Genomic DNA, 27,484 nt, shown 5'->3' with positions numbered 1-27,484 from the left:
TAGCATCCTGCTCGCCGTAATCGATGCCCGACGCATGTGATGATGACGGCCGTTTGAGACTGTTTGCAAAACATGTCGAGCTGAAGGAAAGAAAAAAAACCTTTCAAGGAAAGTCTGTTCACAGTGTTGGGGAAAGTTACTTTGAAAAGTAATGCATTACAATATTGTGTTACTCCCTTAAAAAAGTAACTAATTGAGTTACTTAGTTACTTTTTAAGAAAAGTAATGCGCTACGTTACTTTTGCATTACTTTTTCTCAACTGGGCTGGGCTTGTTTTTTCCAACAAAAAAAGTTTTATATTTGTGCAAAGGTAAAGACCTCTTCATACCAAAATTGAAATAATAAGCCTCAGGCTGAGGTAAAAATACAAATTCACAAATGAACATTAGAGGGAGCAGCTCTGCTGTGCTGCCCTTAATAGAAGAAGAGGACGCAGGAGAAAAAGGTTAAAAACAATAAAAACTAAAAATCTAGTAATTTCTGCTCATGGTTTAACTGAATCATTAAAGGTCAGCAGCAAGATATTGGTCAATAAAGTGGGAATAAAAGCATAAAAATATTAGTTTTTTTTTTATATAACTTTTAATTATTGGAGGTTTGCATAGTATTCTGATTTTGCTTTTGACTGATTTTATTAATTTTGAGGAATATTGAATCTTTATTGTGCAAGTGAGATAAAGAAATGCTCACATTTAGGCTAGAACTACAATATCTTGTTCACACACAACACCTCCACACTTACGATTTTTCTCAACATGGGGACAGGAGAGCTGTCAGTCAAATAAATGGTAAAAAGTAACTTGCGTTACCTTTTTGAAAAAGTAACTCAGATATTTTGTTGTAAATTTGAAAAGTAATGCGTTACTTTGCTAGTTATTTGAAAAAGTAATCTGATTACATAACTCTAGTTACTTGTAATGCGTTACCCCCAAGCGGCAACCTCCCGTGATCTCTCTTGAAGCCAATACGGAAGTAATGTAAACTGCAATTCCTAAACTGGCCACTAGAGCGGCTCCAGAAGGAGCAGAATCTCATTGAGCCCCATGTTAAAATTCTCAACTTTACAGCAGAAAAAAACATGTTTACAGCCTGGTCTATACAGCTGTTAGGTGGGTGAATATTTTTATAACTCATTCGTTTACGTTATAGCTCCACCCACATCCCATAAGCCCCGCCCATATCCCGCATTTTTGCTCATTTTCTGTTATCCGGGAGTGACACGCGAGGACTCGCTCACAAGATGGCGACCCCCAGCTCGCTCCTACTTTACACTTCAGAACGGCTTATCGGAATCCTATGGGTGACGTCTCGGACGCTACGTCCATATTTTTTTACAGTCTATGGTTACCCCCAACACTGCTCGGCAGCCATATTTGCATGGCAAAACTTGCCGAACTCGCATTTAAATACTATATTTTAAATTAGCAACAAAATTGGCCCTGAACTGTCTCATAAATGTTGTTTCTTCTGCTCAAATAGCATTAAATAAGCTTGTTTTTTTAAGGGCGTGTGCGGTCATGAACCATGTCTTCTAGCGGCAGCTGATGTAATGCGATGACTTTACCAATCAGCGATTGGCTCTTTTATTTAGAAGGCGGGGCTTAATCCACCATGTTGCATTGCACTTTCTGCCATCATGAGTGCACTGTCTTTCTATATATATAAAGTCTAATTGCTAATTATGACTCATTTTTTAAATGCCGCAAACTTTTAGTGATAAATGCAACCATTTTCAACCTTTTTTAAATTTTAAATCAGCAACTCATAATTAAGACTCAACTTGATGTTGTAGTGCTAACAATGTGACCGCTTTTGTAAAAAAAAACTAAAGGGTTTTGCAAATAGTTATTAGTATTATTGTAATTAAAATGACTATTATTGTTGTTAATAATACAAATTATAATCATTTAATCATTTTCATACATTTAATAATAATTTTTTATATTTTAATATAATAGTCTTTCAAAAATTATATAAAATAAATACTACAACTACTACTACTAATATATTAATAAGTTGTTTAATACTCCAGATAAGTTAATTTATTATAATACTTTAATATTTTTTATTATAATAATAATTTATTAATTAGATAGATACACATTTATTATTACAAATAATAATAATAATAATAATAATAATAATAATAATAATAATAATAATAATAATAATAATAATATTTGTTTAATATTCGTAGGATAATTTTTTATAATATAGGATTATTCATAATAATTTAAATTTCATTATTTTAATACATTTAATTATAATACTTAAGTATTTTAATAATTGATGGATTGATGAGGTTTTTAATGAACTTAAAAAGATGTCTACATAATTTTTTGGTTACGTATTTTTTCAGTATTTTGATTGTTTGTTAGCTATGCTAATGACTGCGTAAATGTTTTAAATATAAATTATATTTATTTTGCTCTGTCTGCCATCTTGGAGAAGCTAAAGAAGAACCAGCCAGAAATTATGCGCAAAATGGAATTTTGAATGTATTTGACCCAGGATTAAGATGTTTTGTCAGAAGTCCTTGGACTTCGCAGGTTGTTTGCGCAGTGCGATGTCTCCGAGGTCTCCAATAATAGCTGTTCGTGTCCCGCAGTTGGACGTCTCCAGCTTTGATGTTCACCTCTCCTTGTTACATGTCCCCGCGCTCTCATTATCACTCTATCTCACCAATTTACCTTTGAAGTTGTTTTTACTTTTCTAAATGTATGCCTCTTCCAACCCCTGTTTAACAGCTCATTAGGCTACGGAATCACAGCATCCTGACTAAAACACTGCATAATTAAGAGCCAACGAGCTTCTCAAACTTATACTGTTGATAGATTTTGACCAAACTCTGTTTGTTTTACCAATTAAGCTTTTTCCATGTTCATCTTTCTTCAGTGTGTAACGTTGCTGTTTGAGTATGAAAAGGCTAAAAAAAATCCAATCGTTCAAAAGAAGTAGTTTCAAAAGATTTTTTTTTCCACCACACGTTCCAAAATGAGAGAGGATCAAGTGTTTAAAATAATCCAAATAATTATATGGATGGTAATTTGTAATTATGGTTCCAAATGTTCCAAACGGCTCCAAATGGCCCAATGGTTCCAAATATTCCAAACGGCCCAATATTCCAGATATTCCAAACGACCCAATGGTTCCAAATGGTCCAACCGGCCCAATGGTTCCAAATGGTCCAACCGGCCCAATCGTTCCAGATATTCCAAACGGCCCAATGGTTCCAAATGGTCCAACCGGCCCAATCGTTCCAGATATTCCAAACGGCCCAATGGTTCCAAATGGTCCAACCGGCCCAATCGTTCCAGATATTCCAAATGGCCCAATGGTTCCAAATGTTCCAAACGGCCCAATCGTTCCAGATATTCCAAACGGCCCAAACGTTCCAAATATTCCAAACAACCCACTAGTTCCAAATATTATTTAAAAAAAACAACAGTTCCAAATATTCCAAATGGCCCAATCTTTCCAAAATTCGAAACGTTCCAATGTTTAAAAATTCCAAAGTTCGCTGTTGTCTGTCGCTGTGAATGCTCGAGCTTGTAACAGCAGGATTGATTCTGATTGGCTGTCAGTATTGTTTATTAACTGGAAAAAAAATTCAATGATATCGAGATTCCAATGATATCGTTATTGTTGTTGTGTGGACTCTACTCTTTTTCTATATTCTTCTATATTTAGAATGATTTCTAGAACTATCTTTTTTACCATTCAGAAATTCACAAATGTATCACAATTGAGACTCATCTTGATTTCATTGGAGTTACCACACACTGATAAATATTGCATAAATTAGTCTGTTTTTGATTGTTAAGGTATAACTTTGTGCACTAGTTTGGATTTGATTCCGCCTTAGATTTAGACTTAATACTCTTAAAACCTTTAAAAATGGCTGGAATGTTGGTTATTTTATGGTGTATAGATCTTTTCATGGGCTATTCATGCTACTCTACTGTGAGTTTCCCAGTGCATTGTGGGCCACAGGCGGTCGCTTTGGCCTTTGCGAGCTGGTTTTATTCACTCGCTGTGAAAGAGGTGAAAGCCTGAGGCCAGAGATCATCTGATGAAACACGGACCTGCTATTCACTGGCGTCTGAAGGCTCTGTGTTCGTGTTGCTGCGGGAAATAGCCAGCAAAACTTCAGCTAGACATCTACATGACTGTATGAATATTTGAATATCACAGTTACAGTGTATTGCATGATGAAATAGTTATTTTTGCAGTGGTGAACAGGCGACAGGGTCATAGGCGGCCCAGGCACATTGATGCACGTGGGGCACGAAGGCTGGCACATTTGGTCCGATCAAACAGAATCAAAATGCTCACAATATATTAGTAATATTATATTATATTAAATATATAATTCAGTCATTCATGCAATAATGTTGTAATATTTAGGCTATAGAGCTAGAAGAACATGTTACAGTGACAGGTTCTCAAAATAGACACTTAAAAAAAACAACGAATCTTTTTTCATAAATTACCCAAACACACAATGTTTAATATGCCAGAAATTCCCATTTAATCGTGTGATTTTTGAGCTAGTGTGTAATTACGCTAAATTGAAATATCCAGCTCCTGTCTTTGACGAGGCGCCTCTTAAAACACTTAATTGAAGCAAAGACGCGCATCAAAGCCGCTTCTGCTGAATCACTCGCATTAAGCAATTAGCAGCCTTTTGATAGACAAAACCTGCCGTAATCTGATTAGTCTTTAATAGACAAATTGCAGTGGTTTGAGGAGACGTACGGAGACGAGCAGGGAGCGGGAGAATACTGCTCTCTAAATGAACTTCATATGATTTATTTTGGCGTATTAGCATTATTGTGTAGGAACAAAGACAGCGGCGGCGTATATTCTCCATTAATAGTGGCATTAAGCGCCTGAATGTCCCGAAGCGTGTGATAATGTCAGCCTGATACTTCTATTCTGTACTTTCTCACATCAACACAAACCAAATAAGCAGCAGCTCCGGATCCTTGCGACAGAACATTATTGTTTCCTCCTCACCTCTAATAGGATTTCTCGGATGTCTGCAGCACGGTGAATTACTACGAAATAACAACAATAAAACAAAAACACACGGACAGGCGGCAGCGGGGACTTCCGGAGCTCTCCAGCGGGCCGTCGAGTGTTATGAGCGAGGTCGTTTGCAATATTGGACCTTTCTATCATCCTGCTCGCGGAGAGAGAGAGAGAAAGAGAGAGTCAGATCACAGACCTGGAAAGGGTTTGTTACGAGACTAGGAAGAGGAACGAAAAGGGCTGAAGGCCTGAATCTGACTGGAAACATTTGCCAAAACAACAAACACACTCATATTCACAGCACTGGAGAAACTGCTAGGACCGCATGAAATCAAATTCAATCACTTCCAAAATGCTCTTCTTACTTAGTATTTTTGTCTTGTTTCTTGTCAAAATGTACATTTTAATTGATCTTAATTTAAGTAAACTTCATGCACAATTAGATTTATCAACTTACATTTTTAGCAGTGGAAACTTGGCTAGCTTTAACTAGCTGATTCAATAAATGCTACCTTCCTTTGTATGACTACATGTTGTATGACTACATAGGCTAATACATGTATGACTACAATGTATTTCTAAATTTACTAGACAAGTACAAATTATTGTCTTGTTTTGGGGGAAAAATAACTTAAAATGAAGAGAGTTTTTGCTTATTAAGCTAAATAATCTACCAGTGGGGTAAGAAAAATAATCTGGTTTTCTTTTTGAATTAAGATTATTTTTCTCACCCCATGCAGATTATTTATCTTATTTTAAGCAAAAAACAAGACAATTACTTTAGCTTTTCTAGTAAATACTTATTGTTTTAAGAATTTAGATAGATGTTTGGACTAGAAACAAGACAAAAAAAAACTAAGTAAGAAAAGCATTTTTTTTGCAGTGTATGGAATATTGCAGAGTTTATTGTAAAAAATGTATCCGTGCACATCATATACATCGTAATTTTGAATCAGAATAACTTCCCTCTTCCTCTTTCAGCGCCATCTCTTCTTTGATGATGAGGGCGGGGCAACCTGTCAGTTATATGAGATCCACCAATAGCAAACCACAACCATCCAAAATCAACATTTGTTCTTGTTTGAGAAGCCGTTTAACTCAGATATATGGCACAGTAGAGAAAAAAAGACTAAAGCAACAGCCCTGACCCGTCGAGGCATGTTCTCAACTTGAGCCTTCAAGGTGTGCTGTGGTATCTGACACCAAGATGTTAGCAGCAGATCCTTTGAGTCATGTAAGTTGCGATGTGGGGCCTCCATGGTTCAGCACATCCCACAGATGCTCCATTGGATTGAGATCTGGGGAATTTGGAGGCCAAGTCATTGCCTCAAACTGGTTGTTGTGCTCCTCAAACCGTTCCTGAAGCATTTGTGCTTTGTGTCAGGAGCATTATCCTGCTGGAAGAGCCACAGCCACCAGAATACCGTTTCCATGAAAGGCTGAACATGGTCTCAGCAATGCTTAGGTAGGTGGAGCGTGTCAAAGTAACATCCACATGGATGGAGGACCCAAGGTTTCCCAGCAGAACATTACCCAAAGCATCACACTGCCTCCGCCTGCTCGCCTTGTGTTCCCCAGGTAAGCCACACACACATACACCCGGCACACACCTTTCTATCAGAACCAGCATTAACTTCTGGAGCAGTTTGAGCTCCAGTAGCTCGTCTGTTTGATCGGACCCCACGGGCCAGCCTTCGCTCCCGACGTGCATCAATGAGCCTTGGCCGCCCATGACCCTGTGGCCGGTTCTCCACTGTTCCTTCCTTGGAGCACTTTTGATAGATACTGACCACTGCAGACCGGGAACAGCCCACAAGAGCTGCAGTTTTGGAGATGCTCTGACCCAGTCGTCTAGCCGTCACAATTTGGCCCTCGTCAAACTCGCTCAAATCCTTACGCTTGCCCATTTTTCCTGCTTCTAACACATCAAATTTGAGTACAAAATGTTCAATTGCTGCCTAATATATCCCACCCACTAAGAGGAGCCGTGATGAAGAGATCATCAGTGCTATTCACTTCACGTCAGTGGTCATAATATTATGCCTGATTGGTGTGTGTGTGTGTGTGTGTGTGTGTGTATTTATAAACGTATATATTAGTTCTAATTATATTAATTTATTAAAGTTCTAAAAATGTCTTTATAGCATCAATATGTATTATACAGGCATGTGATTGACTAAGGACAAAAAAGCAGGAAAATATACCATATTTTATAATATAGACCAACCCCACCCCCACCCCGCCACGCCGATCAAACTGCGGATCAATACGGACAGTAAAGCAGGACCCATAACAACTTATTTGAACAAAAAATACATTTTATTGTAATAACTTTTTTGTACAGTATGAAAAATAACTAATTATTTGGTGGATGCATTTTTACCCAATTTTAATAGCTAAATGTGCAACATGCACATTTTCATGTCAAAAGAAGGCCTCAATTTTTCTATGACTCTTTAGCCTTTGTAGAAAGCTTTTTTAGAGCCTCTACACATTTCTTTTGGAATTTGCGCCTGGCATGATAAATTAATCTATAATGACGAAATGGGGTGCAACGTTAGAACCGGGTCCCCAATATGTAACGTTGAGAATGTTTGGCGAAACAGTCATGCATTTAAGGGTTAAGCTATGGAATGGCTTCAGATGACTTTGTCACCCAAACTGACGTAAAAAGGGGGGGGCGCCGAAAAGCGCGCTGTTTGCATATATAGCTAGTGCTAGCAAATACAAGTAATGTTAGCTGTCAAGTTAATGTTAAATGCAGCTTAAACATCCTGCCATAGTGGAAAATCGATCATCTAATCAATCGACAACAAAGTCAAATTAGTAACTTATAGGTTATATATAACCTAGCCTAGGACACCTAACCCCAAACTGCTCCCGATGAGCTGGATGGCGCCTTGCATGGCAGACACCGCTGTCGGTGTATGAATGGGTGAATGTGAGGCAACATGTAAAGCGCTTTGGATGGCCATAGGGTCTGTTGAAAGCGCTATATAAATGCAGTCCATTTACCATTTACCATTTATATACACACAAGCAATAGTATACCCAGATCATCCGATCCGGTGATGTTCTTGTCACGATACAGTCCTTGTTGCCCATCCCGCGATCGTGGTTTCGATCCGGGTTACCATGGTGACGGCTGTGAGATGACGGTCAACCCACCAATCCCGCCCCCGCCATTTATTTATTTTTTTACAGATCTGCATGATTTACGTAGGTCACATTTTCAGGTTGGAAAATCCAGAATTCCGGATTAATCCGGAAAAATCACATCCCTGATTATATGATTATGTATAGCAATATTAATGTTAGTATATTTGGTTTTAAATTGAATGCATTAGCATTACCCATAAGTTATGTTGTTATTTACACCTGGGGTAATTCACTTTTCACTAAATTTGAGTTGGATTGAGGTAAGAATTGCACAAATTTTCCCTGGAAATGAAACTTTTGCTAAGCATTGTGTTATCAATTAGCAAGGTAGCATTTATTGAATTAGCTAGTTAAAGCTAGCCAAGTTTCCACTGCTAAAAAAAAAATGTAAGTTGATAAATCTAAGTAGCAGATATGTATCCTCAGGACAGAAGGACGGCCAAACATGGATGAGATGAAAGATGTACATTTATTTCCCTTTTAAGAAGAATAGGTTGGAACAAAATTAGAAAACACACACTGGAAGGCCTACTCTCTCACTCCGTATTTCCCCGTCTGTATTCAGTCAGATACAGAGCGAAAGCAAAGGGGGAGCGATTATGATAATGCATCCTAAGGTGCGCCACTAATTAAGGCCCCACCTACAACAATTGGTAGGAACTCCCGACTGGAACCATTGAAAATTAAACATAAATAAAAATGAAAGGGTAACATTAAGTTTTGATGAAGTTAACACATTTACAAAAATATTTCTTTCAACACAAATAAGGTAAGGTAAAATAAAATAATAAAAGTAGGATGACATAAAATAAAAAGTCACAAGCAGCTGGCTACACATGAATTCGTTTACTTAAATTAAGAGCAATTAAAATGTATGAGTACAAAATAAAATCTCCAATGCTGTTTACTGTAAACTTTTTTTCTTGCCTACTTATGTTTAGCGTGTACTTTTAGCTGGTCTAGTTTATATCGATTAGCTGGTTAGCTGTTCATCCGACTTGACCAGCACCTGAAATTCCTCTTAAATGACAAACTGAGCAGCTAGGCTAAGACTGCAGCTAACACCTTTAGCTGTTTCTGTCAGCAGGGAGGTGATGCTAATGGGCGAGTGAGAGAGATTTTAATTAAAACTTTTATTCTCTTGCTTTTTTTCATCTCTGAGATACTGAAGTGAGGAATAATTAACACCGCTGCGGGAGTCGTTCCAGTGAGCTCAGAGTTTTATTGACACGGGACGCGGTTGCCAGATGTGCTACGGCACAGATGCGCGGCCATGCTAACACTAAACTGAGCAGAATTATATTTGCACTGTAATTTTATTGTTATCTATTTCAATAACACAACTCTCCAGTGTAAAATCACATCTTTTATGGAGTCTGCGTTGTGTTATATCGAGAGCTGATGAATTAAACAGTGCAGATTCTGAACTGAACAGGCCCAAAGCAAAGAAAAACACAATTATGAGCGTTTCAACCGCAGAAAACACAATGAAGCGCCAACAAAGAGAGTAGATTATTCTGAATACTTTCTTTTTTTCATTCTGGGAGGTGTAAAGAGGAAGAAAGTAGCTTAGTTTTGAATCCAGCTTTGAGTTCTCCGTGTGAAAGCTTCAAAGGAGTGTAAAATGTTTTGTTGTTCTGAACATGGCCCTGTTGTGTTCCCTTTCAGGTCCTTTTGATTGTAATCCGCCCAGCTGGATTCTAATTGATCAGGTCAAAAGGGAAAAAGATGGCAGTTATTAAAGGGTAGGTTCACCCAAAAATCCTCACCCTCATGTCGTTGGACACCCGTCAGACCTTCGATCATCTTCAGAACACAAATGAAGATATTTTAGTGTAAAGCTGAGAAAGGCTTCAGAAAGGCCTCCATTGGCATTCAGTACATTCCCACTCACAAGACCCATAAAGGCACTAAACACATCCATACAAAGCCCATCTCACTACAGTGGCTCTACAATCATGTTACAATGCGACGAAAATAGTTTTTGTGCGTAAAAAAAATCAAAATAATGACTTTATCCGCCAAGTTATTGTCTCCCGTGTCGGTCTCGCTCCTCCTCTTCTGGGTCATGAACGGCGGATCTGCGTCATATTCTCGCGCATGCGTCGAGTTCACGTCAATAACTTGGCGGATAAAGTCGTTATTTAGATTTTTGTGCACCAGTAACTATTCTCGTCGCATTGTAAAATGATTGTCCAGCCGCTGTAGTGAGATGGGCTTTGTGTGGATGTGTTTAGTGCCTTTATGGGTCTTGTGAGTGGGAATGTACTGAATGCCAATGGAGGCCTTTCTGAAGCCTTTCTCAGCTTTACACTAAAATATCTTCATTTGTGTCCCGAAGATGAACGAAGGTCTTACGGGTGTTCAACGACATGAGGGTGAGGAATTAATGAAATCATTTTCATTTTTGGGTGAACTAACCCTTTAAATCTCTTGAGCCCCTTTCACACTGCACGTCGGACTCGCAATATTCCCGGAGCATTGCCGGGTCGCCTTCTGTGTGAAAGCAACTACGTCCCGGGATTGATTACCGAATTGAACCCGGGTCGGGGACCGAGTAACATTGCGGTATTCGACCCGGGACGAGCGCTGTGTGAACAAAAGCCGAAACTAATGCCGCAACGTGTACGTAGTTATCGTGCGACTCCTAGAGCTTGTTTTTTCAATAACACAACCCTGCAGTGCCAGAAGAGCTCGTCGGTGTTTTAAACGCAGAGAGTGTTCGTATACAAAAGAAACTAAAATTAAACAAGCAGAAACGAGCGCAAACTGGACACAAGTCGAGACCACGGAGCTCCTTACTATCCGCGCTGAAGCGGAGATCGCTCGCCGTTATACGTCACATCCGGATGTCACGTGTCAACTCGACCCGGGACCGTTACGGGTTGTGTGTGAAAGCGCACATATTACGGTATTTCGCTGGCAGTGTGAATGGACCAAATCTAGCGGCCCGGGAACAAATGCCGGGTCGCATTATCTGTGTATTTGCCGGAATCGCAGTGTGAAAGGGGCTTTGGTATTATACAAACCAATTGACATGTAAGTCTGAAAATGCATCCAGGTTTTCAAAGCACTTCTTTTTCCTTGTTTCTTTTTTAATCTACTAGCTATCATTCTCAAAAGCAGTTTTATCATCTTGACCTGCTTTATTTTTCATGTTCAATTGGGTCTCTCTGAAATATCTGAAATAAGTGAAAGCGAAGAGAATGCTGTCCTTGAATTAAAGCACACAATTAGCTGTGTTTTATCTAGGTTTTAATGGTTTGCTTGTGAATTGAAGCTGGTGTATTTCCGTCCCTCTGGGCTCAGGTTGGCGTTACGGATGTTATTTGGCCCTTGGCCTAAACAAGCTCAGGGATCCCTAGAGGTATCCTGCACTCCACGTGAACCGTTTCTGTAATTGAGGTGTTTGATTTCACCATCTAGAAGAGAAAAATATCCGTTTAAACCTATTGCTTTGGTGATTGACTCAGTTTTGTAAACCATGTGTTTAAAATCCATCTGATATTATTATGTTTTGTGTTCAAGTTCCAGTATTAACATGTAATTTATCCAGTACAGTCTATTTTTTAAAGCAAAAGGTTATTATTTTTATATGTATTTTTGTACCAAAACCACTTAAGAAAACTAGGCTACCACACAGAGCACCTTAGCAACCATCTAAAACTGCTTAGCAACCACATAGCAATGTGCAATAAAACGAGGAAAAACACTCATCCACAAAATTAACAATATAGCAATGCCCTAGCAACCACCCAGAACACCTTAGCAGACATATAGCACATCCACTTTAGTGTCCACCCAAACAACCTCATAGCAACACCCTAGCAACCATTCAAAACACCTTAGCAGACATATAGCATATACACTTTAGTGTCCACCCAAACAACCTCATAGCAACACCATAGCAACCATTCAAAACACCTTAGCAGACATATAGCACATCCACTTTAGTGTCCACCCAAACAACCTCATAGCAACACCCTAGCAACCATTCAAAACACCTTAGCAGACATATAGCATATACACTTTAGTGTCCACACAAATAACCTCATAGCAAAGCCTTAGCAACCATTCAAAACACCTTAGCAGACATATAGTACATCCACTTTAGTGTCCACCCAAATAACCTCATAGCAACACCCTAACAACCCTTCAAAACACCTTAGCAGACATATAGCATATACTCTTTAGTGTCCACACAAATAACCTCATAGCAACACACTAGCAATAATTCAAAACACCTTAGCAGACATATAGCATATCCACTTTAGTGTCCACCCAAATAACCTCATAGCAACGCCTTTGCAACCATTCAAAACACCTTAGCAGACATATAGCATATCCACTTTAGTGTCCACCCACATAACCTCATAGCAACACCCTAGCAACCATTCAAAACACCTTAGCTGACATATAGGATATACACTCAGAACACCTTAGCAACCACCCAGAACACCTAACCAACCACACAGAACCGCCCCAGAACACCTTAGCAACCAGGCAGCCACTCAGAACACCTTAGCAACCACCCAAAACACCCAACGAACCATACAGAACTGCTCAAAGACCACCTTAGCAACCAGGCAGCCCCTCAGAACACCATAACAAGCACCCAGAACCAATTCAAAACACCTTAGCAACCGCGTAGCAATATGCGTATGCAATGCGTAGCAAAAACACCCAGAACTTTATAGGAATAGGCAAAGAATCCCAAACACCTTTGCATCCATATGGCAACAACCATGCAACCACACGGAACGTCCTAGCATTTTGCACAGGCAAGAATCATTTCCTTCAGTCTACTTTAATCAGTGTTATTATTTCTCTATTTTTGTTTTCCAGAAACCCCTGAGTCAGAGAAGCCACCGGGACGCCTGCGTTTCTGAGAGTTCTCGCCCTCTTTACCTTTGAAACGCAGCTCGTTACCACCTCCTCAATAATTCACCAGCGTCTTTGCATCATGTATTATGCATGCGCTTAAAGGAAAGCACGTTCTAATTTAGCATCAGCGCCTCCCTCGCATCCCAAATTCTACGGCGGTTTGGTTGCCAAGCGATGATGTCACCGCAGTGAAGTTCGGGAAAGATTGACAGGTGCCGTCGCCGGACGCCAAAGGCAAAAAGAATCCCTCCGCCATCCCATGGTTCATTTGTGTTCAGATACTGATAGAGAACTAATTAGCCGGTCCCGCGGGCTAATTCATGCACGCGTTATTATGAAAATTAATGAATGGACTCCTTGACGGATATCACTCAGTTGATTATGAGTTCCAGGACTCAGCCGTTTAGATCTGGAACGCCATCTTTACATTATAAATGCAACACATTATGACATTTTAGAGGCGTTATGGTCTCACGCCTGCTGTTTCCAGCAGTGAATAAGTGATTCGCCTCGTCCCGGTCTGTTATCTCCTCAACCCACTGTTCATATTTGTTTATTTTTCAAATGACAAGGAACGACGGCAAGAAAAACCTGCTGCAACACCCAGAAAGCCACAGCTCATTAGAGGGCCAGAAGTCGGCCAAGAGGCATCAATTACCAGCGAGGGACATGGATCATATTTATAATTACACGGCATCGTGAACCATGAAAATCTTAATGTGGTTTAATCACCAGCTGTCTGTTCCTGAAGATCTCCACCGCTCCCCTAACAAACGTCTGTTTTGATGACAAGCCTATCAAACGACGACTTGATGGCGAGAGGAGGAGAACTGATGAAATGTGTGGGTTAAATCAGTGTGGAGTAGGGATTGGACATATTTCATTAATTCCTTTATTTTTATAAAATATATGTCAGTAACTAAAGTGAGCTATTAGTCTTAAGTACAACAGGTTCTTGGTTCATTGCGCTGGACATGATGACATAATGTGGTTCAGTAAGTTGATTCATATGTTTTTTTGACTGACTAAAAAAAGAACCGCAGTTTGCTGATTGTGCTGTATATCCAATGTTTGATTCACTGAAGGGAATTGATTCGGCAAAGTTTGATTCAGGAGCAAATGAGTAGGCCTGTTTGTTTTTGATTCACTAAAAAGAATCGACTCGTATAGTGATTTGCTTGGGAATTGGAGTTCGTCCAATCGATTCATGCTCATTCGTTCGTTAGGGAAGTTTACTCATCACGCTGTATGTTTAATTTGCTAAAAAGAACTGACTAATGGAGTAATTAGTTCGGGATTCGGAAGTTCAACGTTCACGCTGTTTGATTCACACAAAACAAACGACTCGTATAGTGATTCGCTTGGGAATTGGAGTTCGTCCAATCGATTCATGCTCATTCGTTCGTTAGGGAAGTTTACTGATCACGCTGTATATGTTTAATTTACTAAAAAAGAACCGACTCATTTAGTAATTAGTTCGGGAATCAGGAGTTCAATGTTCACGCTGTTTGATCCACTAAAAAGAAACGACTCGTATAGTGATTCGCTTGGGAATTGGAGTTCGTCCAATCAATTCATGCTCATTCGTTCGTTAGGGAAGTTTACTCATCACGCTGTATATGTTTAATTTGCTAAAAAGAACTGACTAATGGAGTAATTAGTTCGGGAATCGGGATTTCAACGTTCACGCTGTTTGATTTACTAAAAAGAAACGACTCGTATAGCGATTTGCTTGGGAACTGGAGTTCGTCCAATCAACTCATGCTCATTCGTTAGGGAAGTTTACAGATCAGGCTGTATATGTTTAATTTACTAAAAAGAACCGACTCATGCAGTAATTAGTTCGGGAATCAGGAATTCAACGTTCACGCTGTTTGATTCACTAAAAAGAAAAGACTCGTATAGCGATTCGCTTGGGAATTCGAGTTCGTCCAATCGACTCATGCTCATTCGTTCGTTAGGGAAGTTTACTCATCACGCTGTATATGTTTAATTTGCTAAAAAGAACTGACTAATGGAGTAATTAGTTCGGGAATCGGGATTTCAACCTTCACGCTGTTTGATTTACTAAAAAGAAACGACTCGTATAGCGATTTGCTTGGGAACTGGAGTTCGTCCAATCGACTCATGCTCATTCGTTAGGGAAGTTTACTGATCACGCTGTATATGTTTAATTTACTAAAAAGAACCGACTCATGCAGTAATTAGTTCGGGAATCAGGAATTCAACGTTCACGCTGTTTGATTCACTAAAAAGAAAAGACTCGTATAGTGATTCGCTTGGGAATTCGAGTTCGTCCAATCAACTCATGCTCATTCGTTCGTTAGGGAAGTTTACTCATCACGCTGTATATGTTTAATTTACTAAAAATAACTGACCAATGGAGTAATTAGTTCGGGAATTGGGAGTTCAACGTTCACGCTGTTTGATTCACTAAAAAGAAAAGACTCGTATAGTGATTCGCTTGGGAATTGGAGTTTGTCCAATTGACTCATGCTCATTCGTTAGGGAAGTTTACAGATCAGGCTGTATATGTTTAATTTACTAAAAAGAACCGACTCATGCAGTAATTAGTTCGGGAAACGGGAGTTCAACGTTCACGCTGTTTGATTCACTTAAAAGAACTGACTCGTATAGTGATTCGCTTGGGAATTCGAGTTCGTCCAATCGACTCATGCTCATTCGTTCGTTAGGGAAGTTTATTCATCACGCTGTATATGTTTAATTTGCTAAAAAGAACCGACTCATGACTCAGTAATTAGTTCGGGAATCAGGAGTTCAAAATTCACGCTGTTTGATTCACTTAAAAAAATTGACTCATATATATATACATTTGTTCAGGAATCAGAGTTGGATCACGCTGTATATGTTTGAATCATTAAAAAGTAGCGGTTCATATTGCTGGTGATTTCATCGAGTATCGGAGTTCATTGATCGTGCTGTATATTCTGGATTCACTGTAAAGAACTGACTCTTATTTTGATTCACTTGGGAAATCTGAGTTCAATATTTACGCTGTTTGATTCACTAAAAAGAATCGACTCATACTCATTCGTTTGGGAATCGGAGTTTACTGATCACACTGTATTGATTCATTAAAAATAACCGGTTTATATGATTGTGCTTTGTTTGATTCCCTAAAAAAGAACAAACTCATATAATCATTAGTTTGGATAAGGTTTGCCATGTTTGATTCACTAAAAATAATCGACTTGTACTCTTTTGCTCGGGAATCAAAGTTACTGGAATACGCGAATGTTTGATTCACTAAAAAAAAGCGTTTCATATAGCTGGTGATTTATTCAAGTATTGAAGTTCATTGATCTTGCTGTACATGCTGAAGTCACTAAAAAGAACCTACTTGTATAGTGATTCGCTTGGGAATTGGAGATAAATGTTCATGCTGTTTGATTCTCTAAAAAGAATCGACTCATACTCATCCGTTAGGGAAGTTTACTGATCACGCTGTATATGTTTAATTTACTAAAAAGAATCGACTCGTAGTAATTAGTTCGGGAAATCGGTAGTTCAACGTTAATAATGTTTGATTCACTAAAAATAATCGACTCCTATACTCATTTGTTTAGGAACTGTAGTTTATCTTGTCACGCTGTGTATGTTTGATTCATTAAAAAAAAAGTAATTAGTTCAGGAATCCGAGTTCAAAGTTTGCACATTTTGGTTCACTAAAAAGATTCGACTCTTACTAATTCATACAGGAATCTGAGTTTATCTGATCACGCTGCATATGTTTGATTAATTAAAAAGAACCGAATCATATAGTAAGTCAGCTGATTGAGAATCTGAATTTACTGATTGTGCTTTATATGTTTGATTCACTAAAAAAAGAACCAACTCATGTAGACATTAGTTTGGGAATCAGAGTTCAACATTCGCACTGTTTGATTCACTAAAATGAATCGAGTCGTATCATCATTCAATTCAATTTGTGTTGTCTGATTGCACTGATAAAAAGAACCGACTCTTAGGATTTTTTTGTTTTTGTTTTTTTCTTGGAAATTTGACTTCACAAATACAAGAATTAATCTAAAAAAAAACATTGAGTTACTTGTATTTAAGAAAGGGGTTTTGCTTCCTAAGCTACTAATAAATTGTTTAACGCACTTTATTTTTTGCTTCTTTTTGTGTTAACTTAATACTAAGTATTAATTTCTTCTGAATTCCAAGACTGTAAGTCTTTTTATTTTTATTTTTTTGCACAAAGCCGTGGAGTTCTACACAGTAATTCCTCAGGTTATCTGCGACATAGCTTATCATTTTGCGAGGAGAAAGAAGAATTAGCTCATGCACTGCCTTATCTTTAATTAGATGAAATTACACTGCCAGGGGTTCAAGACAGAATGCACAGAAAGGAAAAGATAATACACGTGTACATGACAACTTGTCTGTAGATTAAGCTGGAATAAAGAGGTACACAACACCCCATTCATGTTATATGCCTTTTCTCTCTCTCTCAAATAATTCATTATTATTGATTCGTAATTAAGTCATTCAGGCAGTGTCTGCGGTGTGGCAAAAAGTCAATAATGCTCTTCAGAGAATAACAGACTACTGTGACTACCAATTTTTTTAAGTGTAAATGTTCGACTGATTGTCTTCATTTGCGGATGTGGATAATGCTCCTCCTGTATTTGTCTTTGATCGGTGTGTTTCCTTCTCATTTGCGTTAAATACCCCCGTCAGTCGGGGAGAGGCGGAATTACAGGCAGCCGAGGGGATAAATTGCACATCGAGTGACAGTGACATCTTAATCAAAGCGAGAGGCGCATCCGCCCGAAAACACGAGCGTAAGCTATTGAGAATGCTAGCGGGGAACCGGATCGCCGAGCTGAAGCTGAACTCATGGGCTTGTCTGGGCCTGACACCGTCAGCCGTGAGACTCAGTGCTCCGCCGCGGCAGGGAACATTAGTTTGGGACTTGAGGTGCCAGACGCTCAGAGTGTCATTCATCTAATCTGTGATGTGTTTGTGAGGCTAAATAATAAGTGAGGGATGTGTTTATTGAACAATGCGCTGTGGAGGGTCCATTCAGTAATGCTACACACCAAAACAAATGACTTAGCCTACACATTTGTTTCTAATATTGTTTGAGTAGTGTGCAAAAATACAATAGACAATGTATATTGGATGGATGGATGGATGGATGGATGGATGGATGGATGGATGGATGGATGGATGGATGGATAGATAGATAGATAGATAGATAGATAGATAGATAGATAGATAGATAGATAGATAGATAGATAGATAGAAGTTGGGACATGGATGGATGGATGGATGGACGGACGGACGGACGGACGGACGGACGGACGGACGGACAGACAGACAGACAGATAGATAGATAGATAGATAGATAGATAGATAGATAGATAGATAGAAAGAAGTTGGGACACGGATGGATGGATGGATGGATGGATGGATGGATGGATGGATGGATGGATGGATGGATGGATGGATAGATAGATAGATAGATAGATAGATAGATAGATAGATAGATAGATAGATAGATAGATAGATAGATAGATAGATAAAAGTTGGGACACTGGATGGATGGATGGATGGATGGATGGATGGATGGATGGATGGATGGATGGATAGATAGATAGATAGATAGATAGATAGATAGATAGATAGATAGATAGATAGATAGATAGATAGATAGATAGATAGATAGAAGTTGGGACACTGATGGATGGATGGATGGATGGATGGATGGATGGATGGATGGATAGATAGATGGATGGATGGATAGATAGATAGATAGATAGATAGATAGATAGATAGATAGATAGATAGATAGATAGATAGATAGATAGATAGATAGATAGATAGATAGAAGTTGGGACACTGATGGATGGATGGATGGATGGATGGATGGATGGATAGATAGATAGATAGATAGATAGATAGATAGATAGATAGATAGATAGATAGATAGATAGATAGATAGATAGATAGATAGATAGATAGATAGATAGATAGATAGAAGTTGGGAGTCTGTATCCGGGCACTGAAATGGCCAGCCTGCAGTCCAGATCTTTCACCCATCGAAAACATTTTCCGCATCATAAAGAGGAAGATGCGACAAAGAAGACCTAAGACAGTTGAGCAACTAGAAGCCTGTATTAGACAAGAATGGGACAACATTCCTATTCCTAAACTTGAGCAACTTGAGCAACTTGAGCAACTTGTCTCCTCAGTTCCCAGACGTTTGCAGAGGGTTATAAAAAGAAGAGGTGACGCCACACAGGGGTTAACATGGGCTTGGCCAAACTTTTTTGAGATGTAAAATTTAAAAATCAACTTATATTTTCCCTTAAAATGATACATTTTCTCGGTTTAAACTTTTGATTTGTCATCTTTGTTATATTCTGATTAAAATATTGTAATGTGAAACTTCCACATCATTGCATTCTGTTTTTATTCACAATGTGTACAGTCTCCTAATTTTTTTGGAATTAGGTTTGTAGCTAGATGGAGGGATGAATGAAAATATTGGGCAGATAGATAGATAGATAGATAGATAGATAGATAGATAGATAGATAGATAGATAGATAGATAGACAGACAGACAGACAGACAGACAGACAGACAGACAGACAGACAGACAGACAGACAGACAGACAGACAGGGCTGAAGCGCGCCGGTGTCCTTCAGGCAGTCTGAGGCTTGTGTTTCAGTCTGAGCTCGCTGATCTTCTGCCTGTCCTCTGAGTGGAGAAAGGGCTGTCGGGCTAAGAGCTCACGCAGGAGTTTGTCACAAACAGCTCACACACCGAGAGCTTTCCATCACGCTACAATGACTGCTGGCGGTCCGCATGTCGCCGTGTTAACACATTAATGCCGGATAATTCAATTAGCCACAGGGATGAAAGTTCAGAGCGGTTTGATCTACTGTTGATTCACGCGAGCTGGAGTTAATGGAGTGTGTTGTTGCACAGCGCTGCAGCTAACAGGGAGTTTTGCCTGGATTTGCACTTTCTGGATCTGTTTACGGAACATCCCAGAATGCGGTTATGATTATGCAATTGATTAAGTGCCCAATAACAGTGTGTTTTACAGTCAATGAATCACACCATCATCCCATTTAGATGATTACTCTGATCGATTCTGTCCACGTCATCTTCTGTGAGCAAATAGGATAGCGGTTTACTTCGATTATGGACACTTTTAATGTTGCAGAGATTGATTTTTATATATATGGCCAGCCTGGAGGGAATGATTAATGATGTTGGTTATAAAGTTATATAATGTATATTCATAAAGTAAAATGTAAAGTCTGGGACAAAAATCTACTTCTTTCTTGTGCAGGTGAAATTTTACTGTTCGAATGTTTTTTAAAGCAGCACTTGGCAACTTTTGCTCTTGGGGTCCCCCTACAGTTGGGAAAAAATAATGTCCTCAACTACTGTCGTAAGCTGTCATCCTACACCAGGGGACCCCATCACGCGTGCATTTGTTGACATGACAGCCCTGATAGCCCTGAGCTAGTGATGCGCGGGTCGTCTCTTAACCCGCGAACCCCATATGTCTATTTAATGGTCGCGGGTGCGGGGCAGGTTGTAAAAATATATACAGTGGTGCGGTGCGGGCCAAATAACTTCATAAAAGCGTCCCGGCGGTTCGGTGCAGCACTAACAGTTCCCCTGAACACTGCAGGAGGAGTTCACATGCAGGTGTTCTTCTGGCGTCGCGTGTGAAATGTCTTCATCCCAGGTACAGTCAGTGGCAGATGCTTCAGCATGTCATAGGAATATCATTTCATGGGTTTTATTTTTTTCAAACCCCAAATAATTGGGGTTTGAAAAAAATAATTGGGGCGCGAAGCTCACATTTACAAGCCAGCGTCATTATAGTAGTCTATTGGTTAGCGTTTTCCAGAATCTATATGATACTTCAGTTCAATGTTTGAGTGGTAGCTCACCGTAACAAGCAGGACAGCATCGGTCGGGCACGCCTCCTTCAGCTCACGCCGACGAGCAAACGCTGGTCACATGTTGATCCTCGTCCTGCCTTTAATCCCATCACTTTTTCGTTTCCTCTTATTGCTTTCCTCCAACAAAACCTTTTCTTTCTTATTTGTCTGTGCTGCTTCGGACATGACTATATTATCCGACGAACAAAGTTGGGCTCGCACGTCTGAATTTAAGGAAGTGTGTGTGTTGGTGGAAGTGACGTATATGCCATAAAGCAGTCGAATTTTCAGTCTTTTTGTTTTCGGGTTACTACCCGAAGTTTAAAAGTACGATTAAAAACGATACAGACCCCATCAGGCTATGGCAGACATGTCGTTCAACCTATTGTAAGTCGATGTATCATTACAAGAGTCTTGAAAATATATTATGAAGGTTGAAAAGTTACCTAGTGTTGCTTTAAACATTACGTTATTATTTTGCCTTTATGTTTAAATTTTACTTTATGAATATACATTATATAACTTTATAACCAAGATCATTAATCATTCCCTCCAGGCTGGCCACGTTCCTCCATCACTAAAAACTGCTATCATCAGACCACTTCTTAAAAAACCCACTTTAGACCCAGATGTTATTGACAACTACAGGCCCATCTCCAACCTCCCATACCTCTCTAGGGTGCTGGAAAAAGTTGTTGCTGCACAGCTTCAGGTTTCAGTCTGGTTTCCGCACAGAAACAGCTTTGGTCAGAGTCACAAACGATCTCTCGATGCTAGTTCCCCATCCCTTCTCATCCTCCTGGACTTAACTGCAGCTTTCGATACAGTTGACCATAACATCCTCCTTCACCGTTTACATTCCACCATCGGTTTCTCTGACTCAGTCCACAACTGGTTTTCTTCTTATCTCACTGGGAGAACTGAATATGTTGCGTTGGGAGAAGCTACATTACACAATGTCACCTGCGGTGTCCCTCAAGGCTCAGTTCTCGGCCCGACCCTGTTCATACTCTACATGCTCCCCCTTGGCCGTCTCTTCAGCCGGCATGAGATTTCTTTTCACTGCTATGCTGATGACACTCAACTTTACCTTAGGACAAGTTCATCTCCCTCTGCTGACCTCACACCATCCACTTTGATCACTTGCCTGGATGAGATAAAGGCGTGGATGAAGCAAAACTTTCTGCAGCTAAACAGCTCCAAGACTGAAGCTATCCTAGTCGGCACTCCACTTCAGGTCCAGAAGTCCGTCATCACCAGCATTGCTTTCTCTGATCAGGTCATTCCACTTTCCACTTCAGTCACCAATCTGGGGGTCAGAATGGATTCGCGACTCACTTTTGAAGCGCACATCAAACACCTGTGTAAGACCTCCTTCTTCCACCTCAGAAACATTGCCAAACTTCGCCCCATACTAACGCTGGCAGATGTGGAGAAGCTTGTCCACGCCTTTGTCTCCTCCAGGCTGGACTACTGCAATGCGCTCCTTATCGGTATCTCTGGCAAAAATCTCCAAAGGCTGCAGTATATTCAGTACAGCGCTGCTAGGATCCTCATGACGGTGTGCAAATACGACCATTGTTAAGTTAAACTTGAAATTGCAAAAAGATCATCATGGTCAAATGAAGGAAGTCTATCAAATACAATGAGTTTAAATGTGAGATCCGAATGAATGGATGCTATTGGTTGTGAGCACAGTGCAACCTGAAAGAAACAAGGAAGCTAATTGGCCATTGAAACGGTGATGTCACATAGAACCAGGTGTTTCTGTGATTACCAGCATGTAGAGGGATCTTTGTTTGCAAGGTGAAGGTGCCTCTCTTACCCAAGTTGGTAAGGAAGTTTGGAGTAAACTACATGCTGAGTTTATTCAAGGACTGCTGGGAAAAGCCACAATGTGCTCATCAACTTTGAGAGACTACTGGTAGGATAAACATTCATTTTGTAGTGACTACAGAGACTATTTAAAAAGAAGGTTGTGTATGTCTTACAATTTGTTTGCTAATGCTAGCGGTTTTAGCATTTAATATGATTTAGTATTGATGAACGTCTATGTAAAATACCTTGTGAGTGGTTTAGTGACATTGTTTGTAGCTTAAATGAGTTAAATATCCTTAAGGTATCTCATTGCTGTTTATGTTAACTCATATTATTACACGGCTCTGTGAAATACTTGATTCTGATTGGTCAATCGAGCATTCCAGCGGTATGTTATTTCCAGATAACACCCGCTCATCCGGGTACTACGAGTTATCTTGACCGGTTCTACTTCTGTGCTTAACGCTGGCGCCATCTTGTGTCTTAAACAGCCGTGGGTTACAATGGAAGACTTCAAGGCAGGTTTCCTTTATAACGTTTTAAATATGGATATTTTTCTGACACAAACGCATCGATTGGAATCAGAAGGCTCTATTAACCCATCGGAGTCGTGTGGAGCGCGTTATTTGACGGACAGCTGCACTTTTTATGGACTTCAGAAACAGCTCCAACTACTGCTGGGATTAACGTTAGCCTGGACTTTTTAAATATAACTCTGATTGTATTTGTCTGACAGAAGAATGTCATAAACACCTATAATGACTTGAGGGTGAGTAAATCATAGGCTTGGTTTCATTTTTGGCTGAACTAACCCTTTCAGCATTCATTTTCAACATTTAGCAGCAATAGATAAAGGCTTAAAGCAGGTTGGAACTGTTTTTCTTCGCGGAAGCTTTGCGTAAAAGCTAATAAAATATTTAATCTCAAGACAATATTTTGTGTCTAATTTATTTATTTGAGACTAGTAGCCGTGTAATAAGCGGGATAATGTCCACCCAGCCGGTTGTTATCTCAGAATAAACCCCTTCAGAGTGACGCTCCGCTTCGCGTCGGGGTCCTGATCACTCTGAAGGGGTTTATTCTGCGAGAACAACCGGTTGGGTGGACATTATCCCTTACTTTGTATATGGTTTGTTTATCTGTGTAGGGTTATTAAGCTAAACATCCTAAATAAGCACTTGAAAACAAGCAAAAGAAGATCAAGATATTGCTGTTTTATTTTCAATAAATTGCTTCAGTGATGAAGATTCAGATGTTTTGAGTTAATCCATGCACACCCTGAAGTTGATTGAAGCCTTTTTCAAGTTTGGGCAGAAATTGAGGTTGAAAATCCCTGATAACTTGACAACCATATCACCCCATTCTCAAAGCAGTCCACTGGCTTCCTGCCTCGCTCAGGATCGAGTATAATAGCTCCCTCCTTACCCACCAGTGCATCCATGGTGACGCACCCACCTATCTGAAGGAGCTTCTCACCACACTAACATCCACACATAACCTCCGCTCTGTTTCGACTTGTCTTCTCAGGACTCCCGGCAGTGTTACACAAGCACTATAATGGTAAAAATGAACCCACTTTTTTTTTAACCTCTTAACCTGAGCATATAGCATTATAATATAACAATATAATATGTAAAGATAAAATTTACAGTGGCTTCATAAATTAATTAAAAACATAAAAAAACAAAACACACCTGAGGCACATTCCTTGTTCTTCATTTTCTGGAAGTAGATTTTAACTCTTTCCCAGCCAAACACGGAATTTTCCGGTATTTGTGATAAAACGTTTCCTGGCCAAAAAAACGGAAATTTCCGTGTTTTCACTTCAGACGCTAGGGGGCACTATTACGCATCTTCTGAATTAGCACTGAATCTCCTGATCAAAACACATGAGGAAGATGCGGTAAAATAAGTGATCGTATGTAAGCAGATGCATATGAAAAATAACATGAGCATCAACATTAAACATCATATAAATCATATATTGCGATTTATTGAATGGGAGGCGCGCAAAAATGTTCCGTCGTTCTTTCATCAACTGAAAACAGGATATACTAATCAATTCTTGGGATTTCAGAATCGATATCGGTTATATAAAATTGAGAAATAAATATTTTTACCCAGCCCTTTTGGCTTATTGTTGACATGAAAAATAAAGTGCTTTTTAAGGGAATTAAATGTTTCATTTTAGGTCCAAACGTGGCCATATTTGAAGAAGCACTGGCTCTTTCTGCATTCAGATTAGCTGCTGCGGTAATGAGGACTCAGGGCAGACCGTGGCGGAATAAATAAGGCAAAACGAGAGGCCAGAGCCCCGGCGAGCTCATTATGAATTAAAATATTTACACCATCGGGGACAGCGTCACTTTACATCACCTTTCCTGTATGCTAATAAGGCAGCTAGCAGCGAGCGCCACGGCACCAGCTCCATTTTTCAGCCGTGGCATTTGTCTGGAGGGTAGATTTAAAACGCACACACACATACACATACACACACTTGTATTTACAGCTCGATCCAACATTAGTGCACATTAATGCATGCACAGGCACAAACAAAGCATATGCTTTACGCTTCAGTAATGTCAGAGATGCTAAGTGACAGAACCTGATTGAGTTCATTCTGCTCCCCTGATGATATAGTACTACATTTGCATTAGATTTACAGATATAAACTCTAAAATTAGCTTTAGCACATAAGTGTGGGTTACAGAAGTTATATCATCTCGTTAGCGCCTCACACAAGCGTTTAAGCGTTAGCTTTCGTCTGTTTGACACATAGCTAGCAAGTCAACGATGTATCAGCGTTTGAGTATGTAAGTGCAGGAAACGGTGCAGGTTTTTTTGATGATTGTAGAGCTAATTGAAGTATACACATATCCAATTTGTTCTTTATTAATTAAAATGATTCATATTTTAATAATTTTATTACAATTATTTATAATAGTATTTATTTAGATCATGCATTTTTACTGAATTGTTATTTTTATTAAAAAAATGCGTGTGGATTTGTTTGCAGTAATTTTTTATTATTATTAAAAAATGTATGCATAGCTATTGAGCTATTGTATAGAAGTGTACAACATGCAATTTAGTCATTAAAATGAATTTAATTGCGATTTTTTTTAATAAAAAAAATTATGTTTTAAATAGTGCTGTCAAAAAGCCTGACAAACCAGAGCCACATCAAGATGTTTGGTCTGGAAACTCACAATTGACAGCTCAATCCGAGGGGTGGATAAACGGTTGTCTTTCAAACTCCCTCTGCACGCGATTGGATAGCGCTACAACCAACCAGAGCAACGAAGGTGAAGCAGAGCTCGCTGACAGATTAAACATTCGCCGTATCCGGTCGGCTAAACTCTGAACACATCTTCCCTTCTTAAGAATGACTTCAGTGCCGTTCTTTGTTCTTTTCTCAGAGAAAAGCTTAACTCCAAGTCTTCCAGAGTCGCGGTCAAAGCTGATTTGAAAGACCGCCGCCGTTCGCCAGTTTCTGTGTTCACTAGAAGCGCAAACGCAAATCAGCCGTTGTCATTATAGCCCCGCCCACCGACTCTATACACAATGTGATTGGCCCGACCAGAGTTTGGTTTTTACAGCTCAGAAGTGTATTGAGAGTTTGCTAGACGACACTCGCGGCAGAGTAGATTTGCTGCCGCTAGGGTGCGTCTAGATTTCTAGGCTAGCTGTCAAATGATTAATCACATTCAATATAACCAATGTCTGTGTACTGTGTATAAATATTATGTATATATACTCACCTAAAGGATTATTAGGAACACACACTAATACTGTGTTTGAGCCCCTTTCGCCTTCAGAACTGCCTTAATTCTCCGTGGCATTGATTCAACAAGGTGCTGAAAGCATTCTTTAGAAATGTTGGCCCATATTGATAGGAGAGCATCTTGCAGTTGATGGAGATTTGTGGGATGCACATCCAGGGCACGAAGCTCCCGTTCCACCACATCCCAAAGATGCTCTATTGGGTTGAGATCTGGTGACTGGCGGCCATTTTAGTACAGTCAACTCATTGGCATGTTCAAGAAACCAATTTGAAATTATTTGAGCTTTGTGACATGGTGCATTATCCTGGAAGGAGCCATCAGAGGATGGGCACATGGTGGTCATAAAGGGATGGACATGGTCAGAAACAATGCTCAGGTAGGCCGTGGCATTTAAACGATGCCCAATTGACACTAAGGGGCCTAAAGTGTGCCAAGAAAACATCCCCCACACCATTACACCACCACCACCAGCCTGCACAGTGGTAACAAGGCATGATGGATCCATGTTCTCATTCTGGTTACGCCAAATTCTGACTCTACCATCTGAATGTCTCAACAGAAATCGAGACTCATCAGACCAGGCAACATTTTTTCAGTCTTCAACTGTACAATTTTGGTGAGTTTGTGCAAATCGTAGCCTCTTTTTCCTATTTGTAGTGGAGATGAGTGGTACCCGGTGGGGTCTTCTGCTGTTGTAGCCTATCCGCCTCAAGGTTGTGCGTGTTGTGGCTTCACAAATGCTTTGCTGCATACCTCGGTTGTAACAAGTGGTTATTTCAGTCAAAGTTGCTCTTCTATCAGCTTGAATCAGTCGGCCCATTCTCCTCTGACCTCGAGCATCAACAAGGCATTTTCGCCCACAGGACTG

This window comes from Pseudorasbora parva, chromosome 14 (genome assembly GCF_024679245.1).
Source record: "Pseudorasbora parva isolate DD20220531a chromosome 14, ASM2467924v1, whole genome shotgun sequence".
Lineage (NCBI taxonomy): Eukaryota > Metazoa > Chordata > Actinopteri > Cypriniformes > Gobionidae > Pseudorasbora > Pseudorasbora parva.
This window is presented reverse-complemented; position numbering follows the sequence as displayed.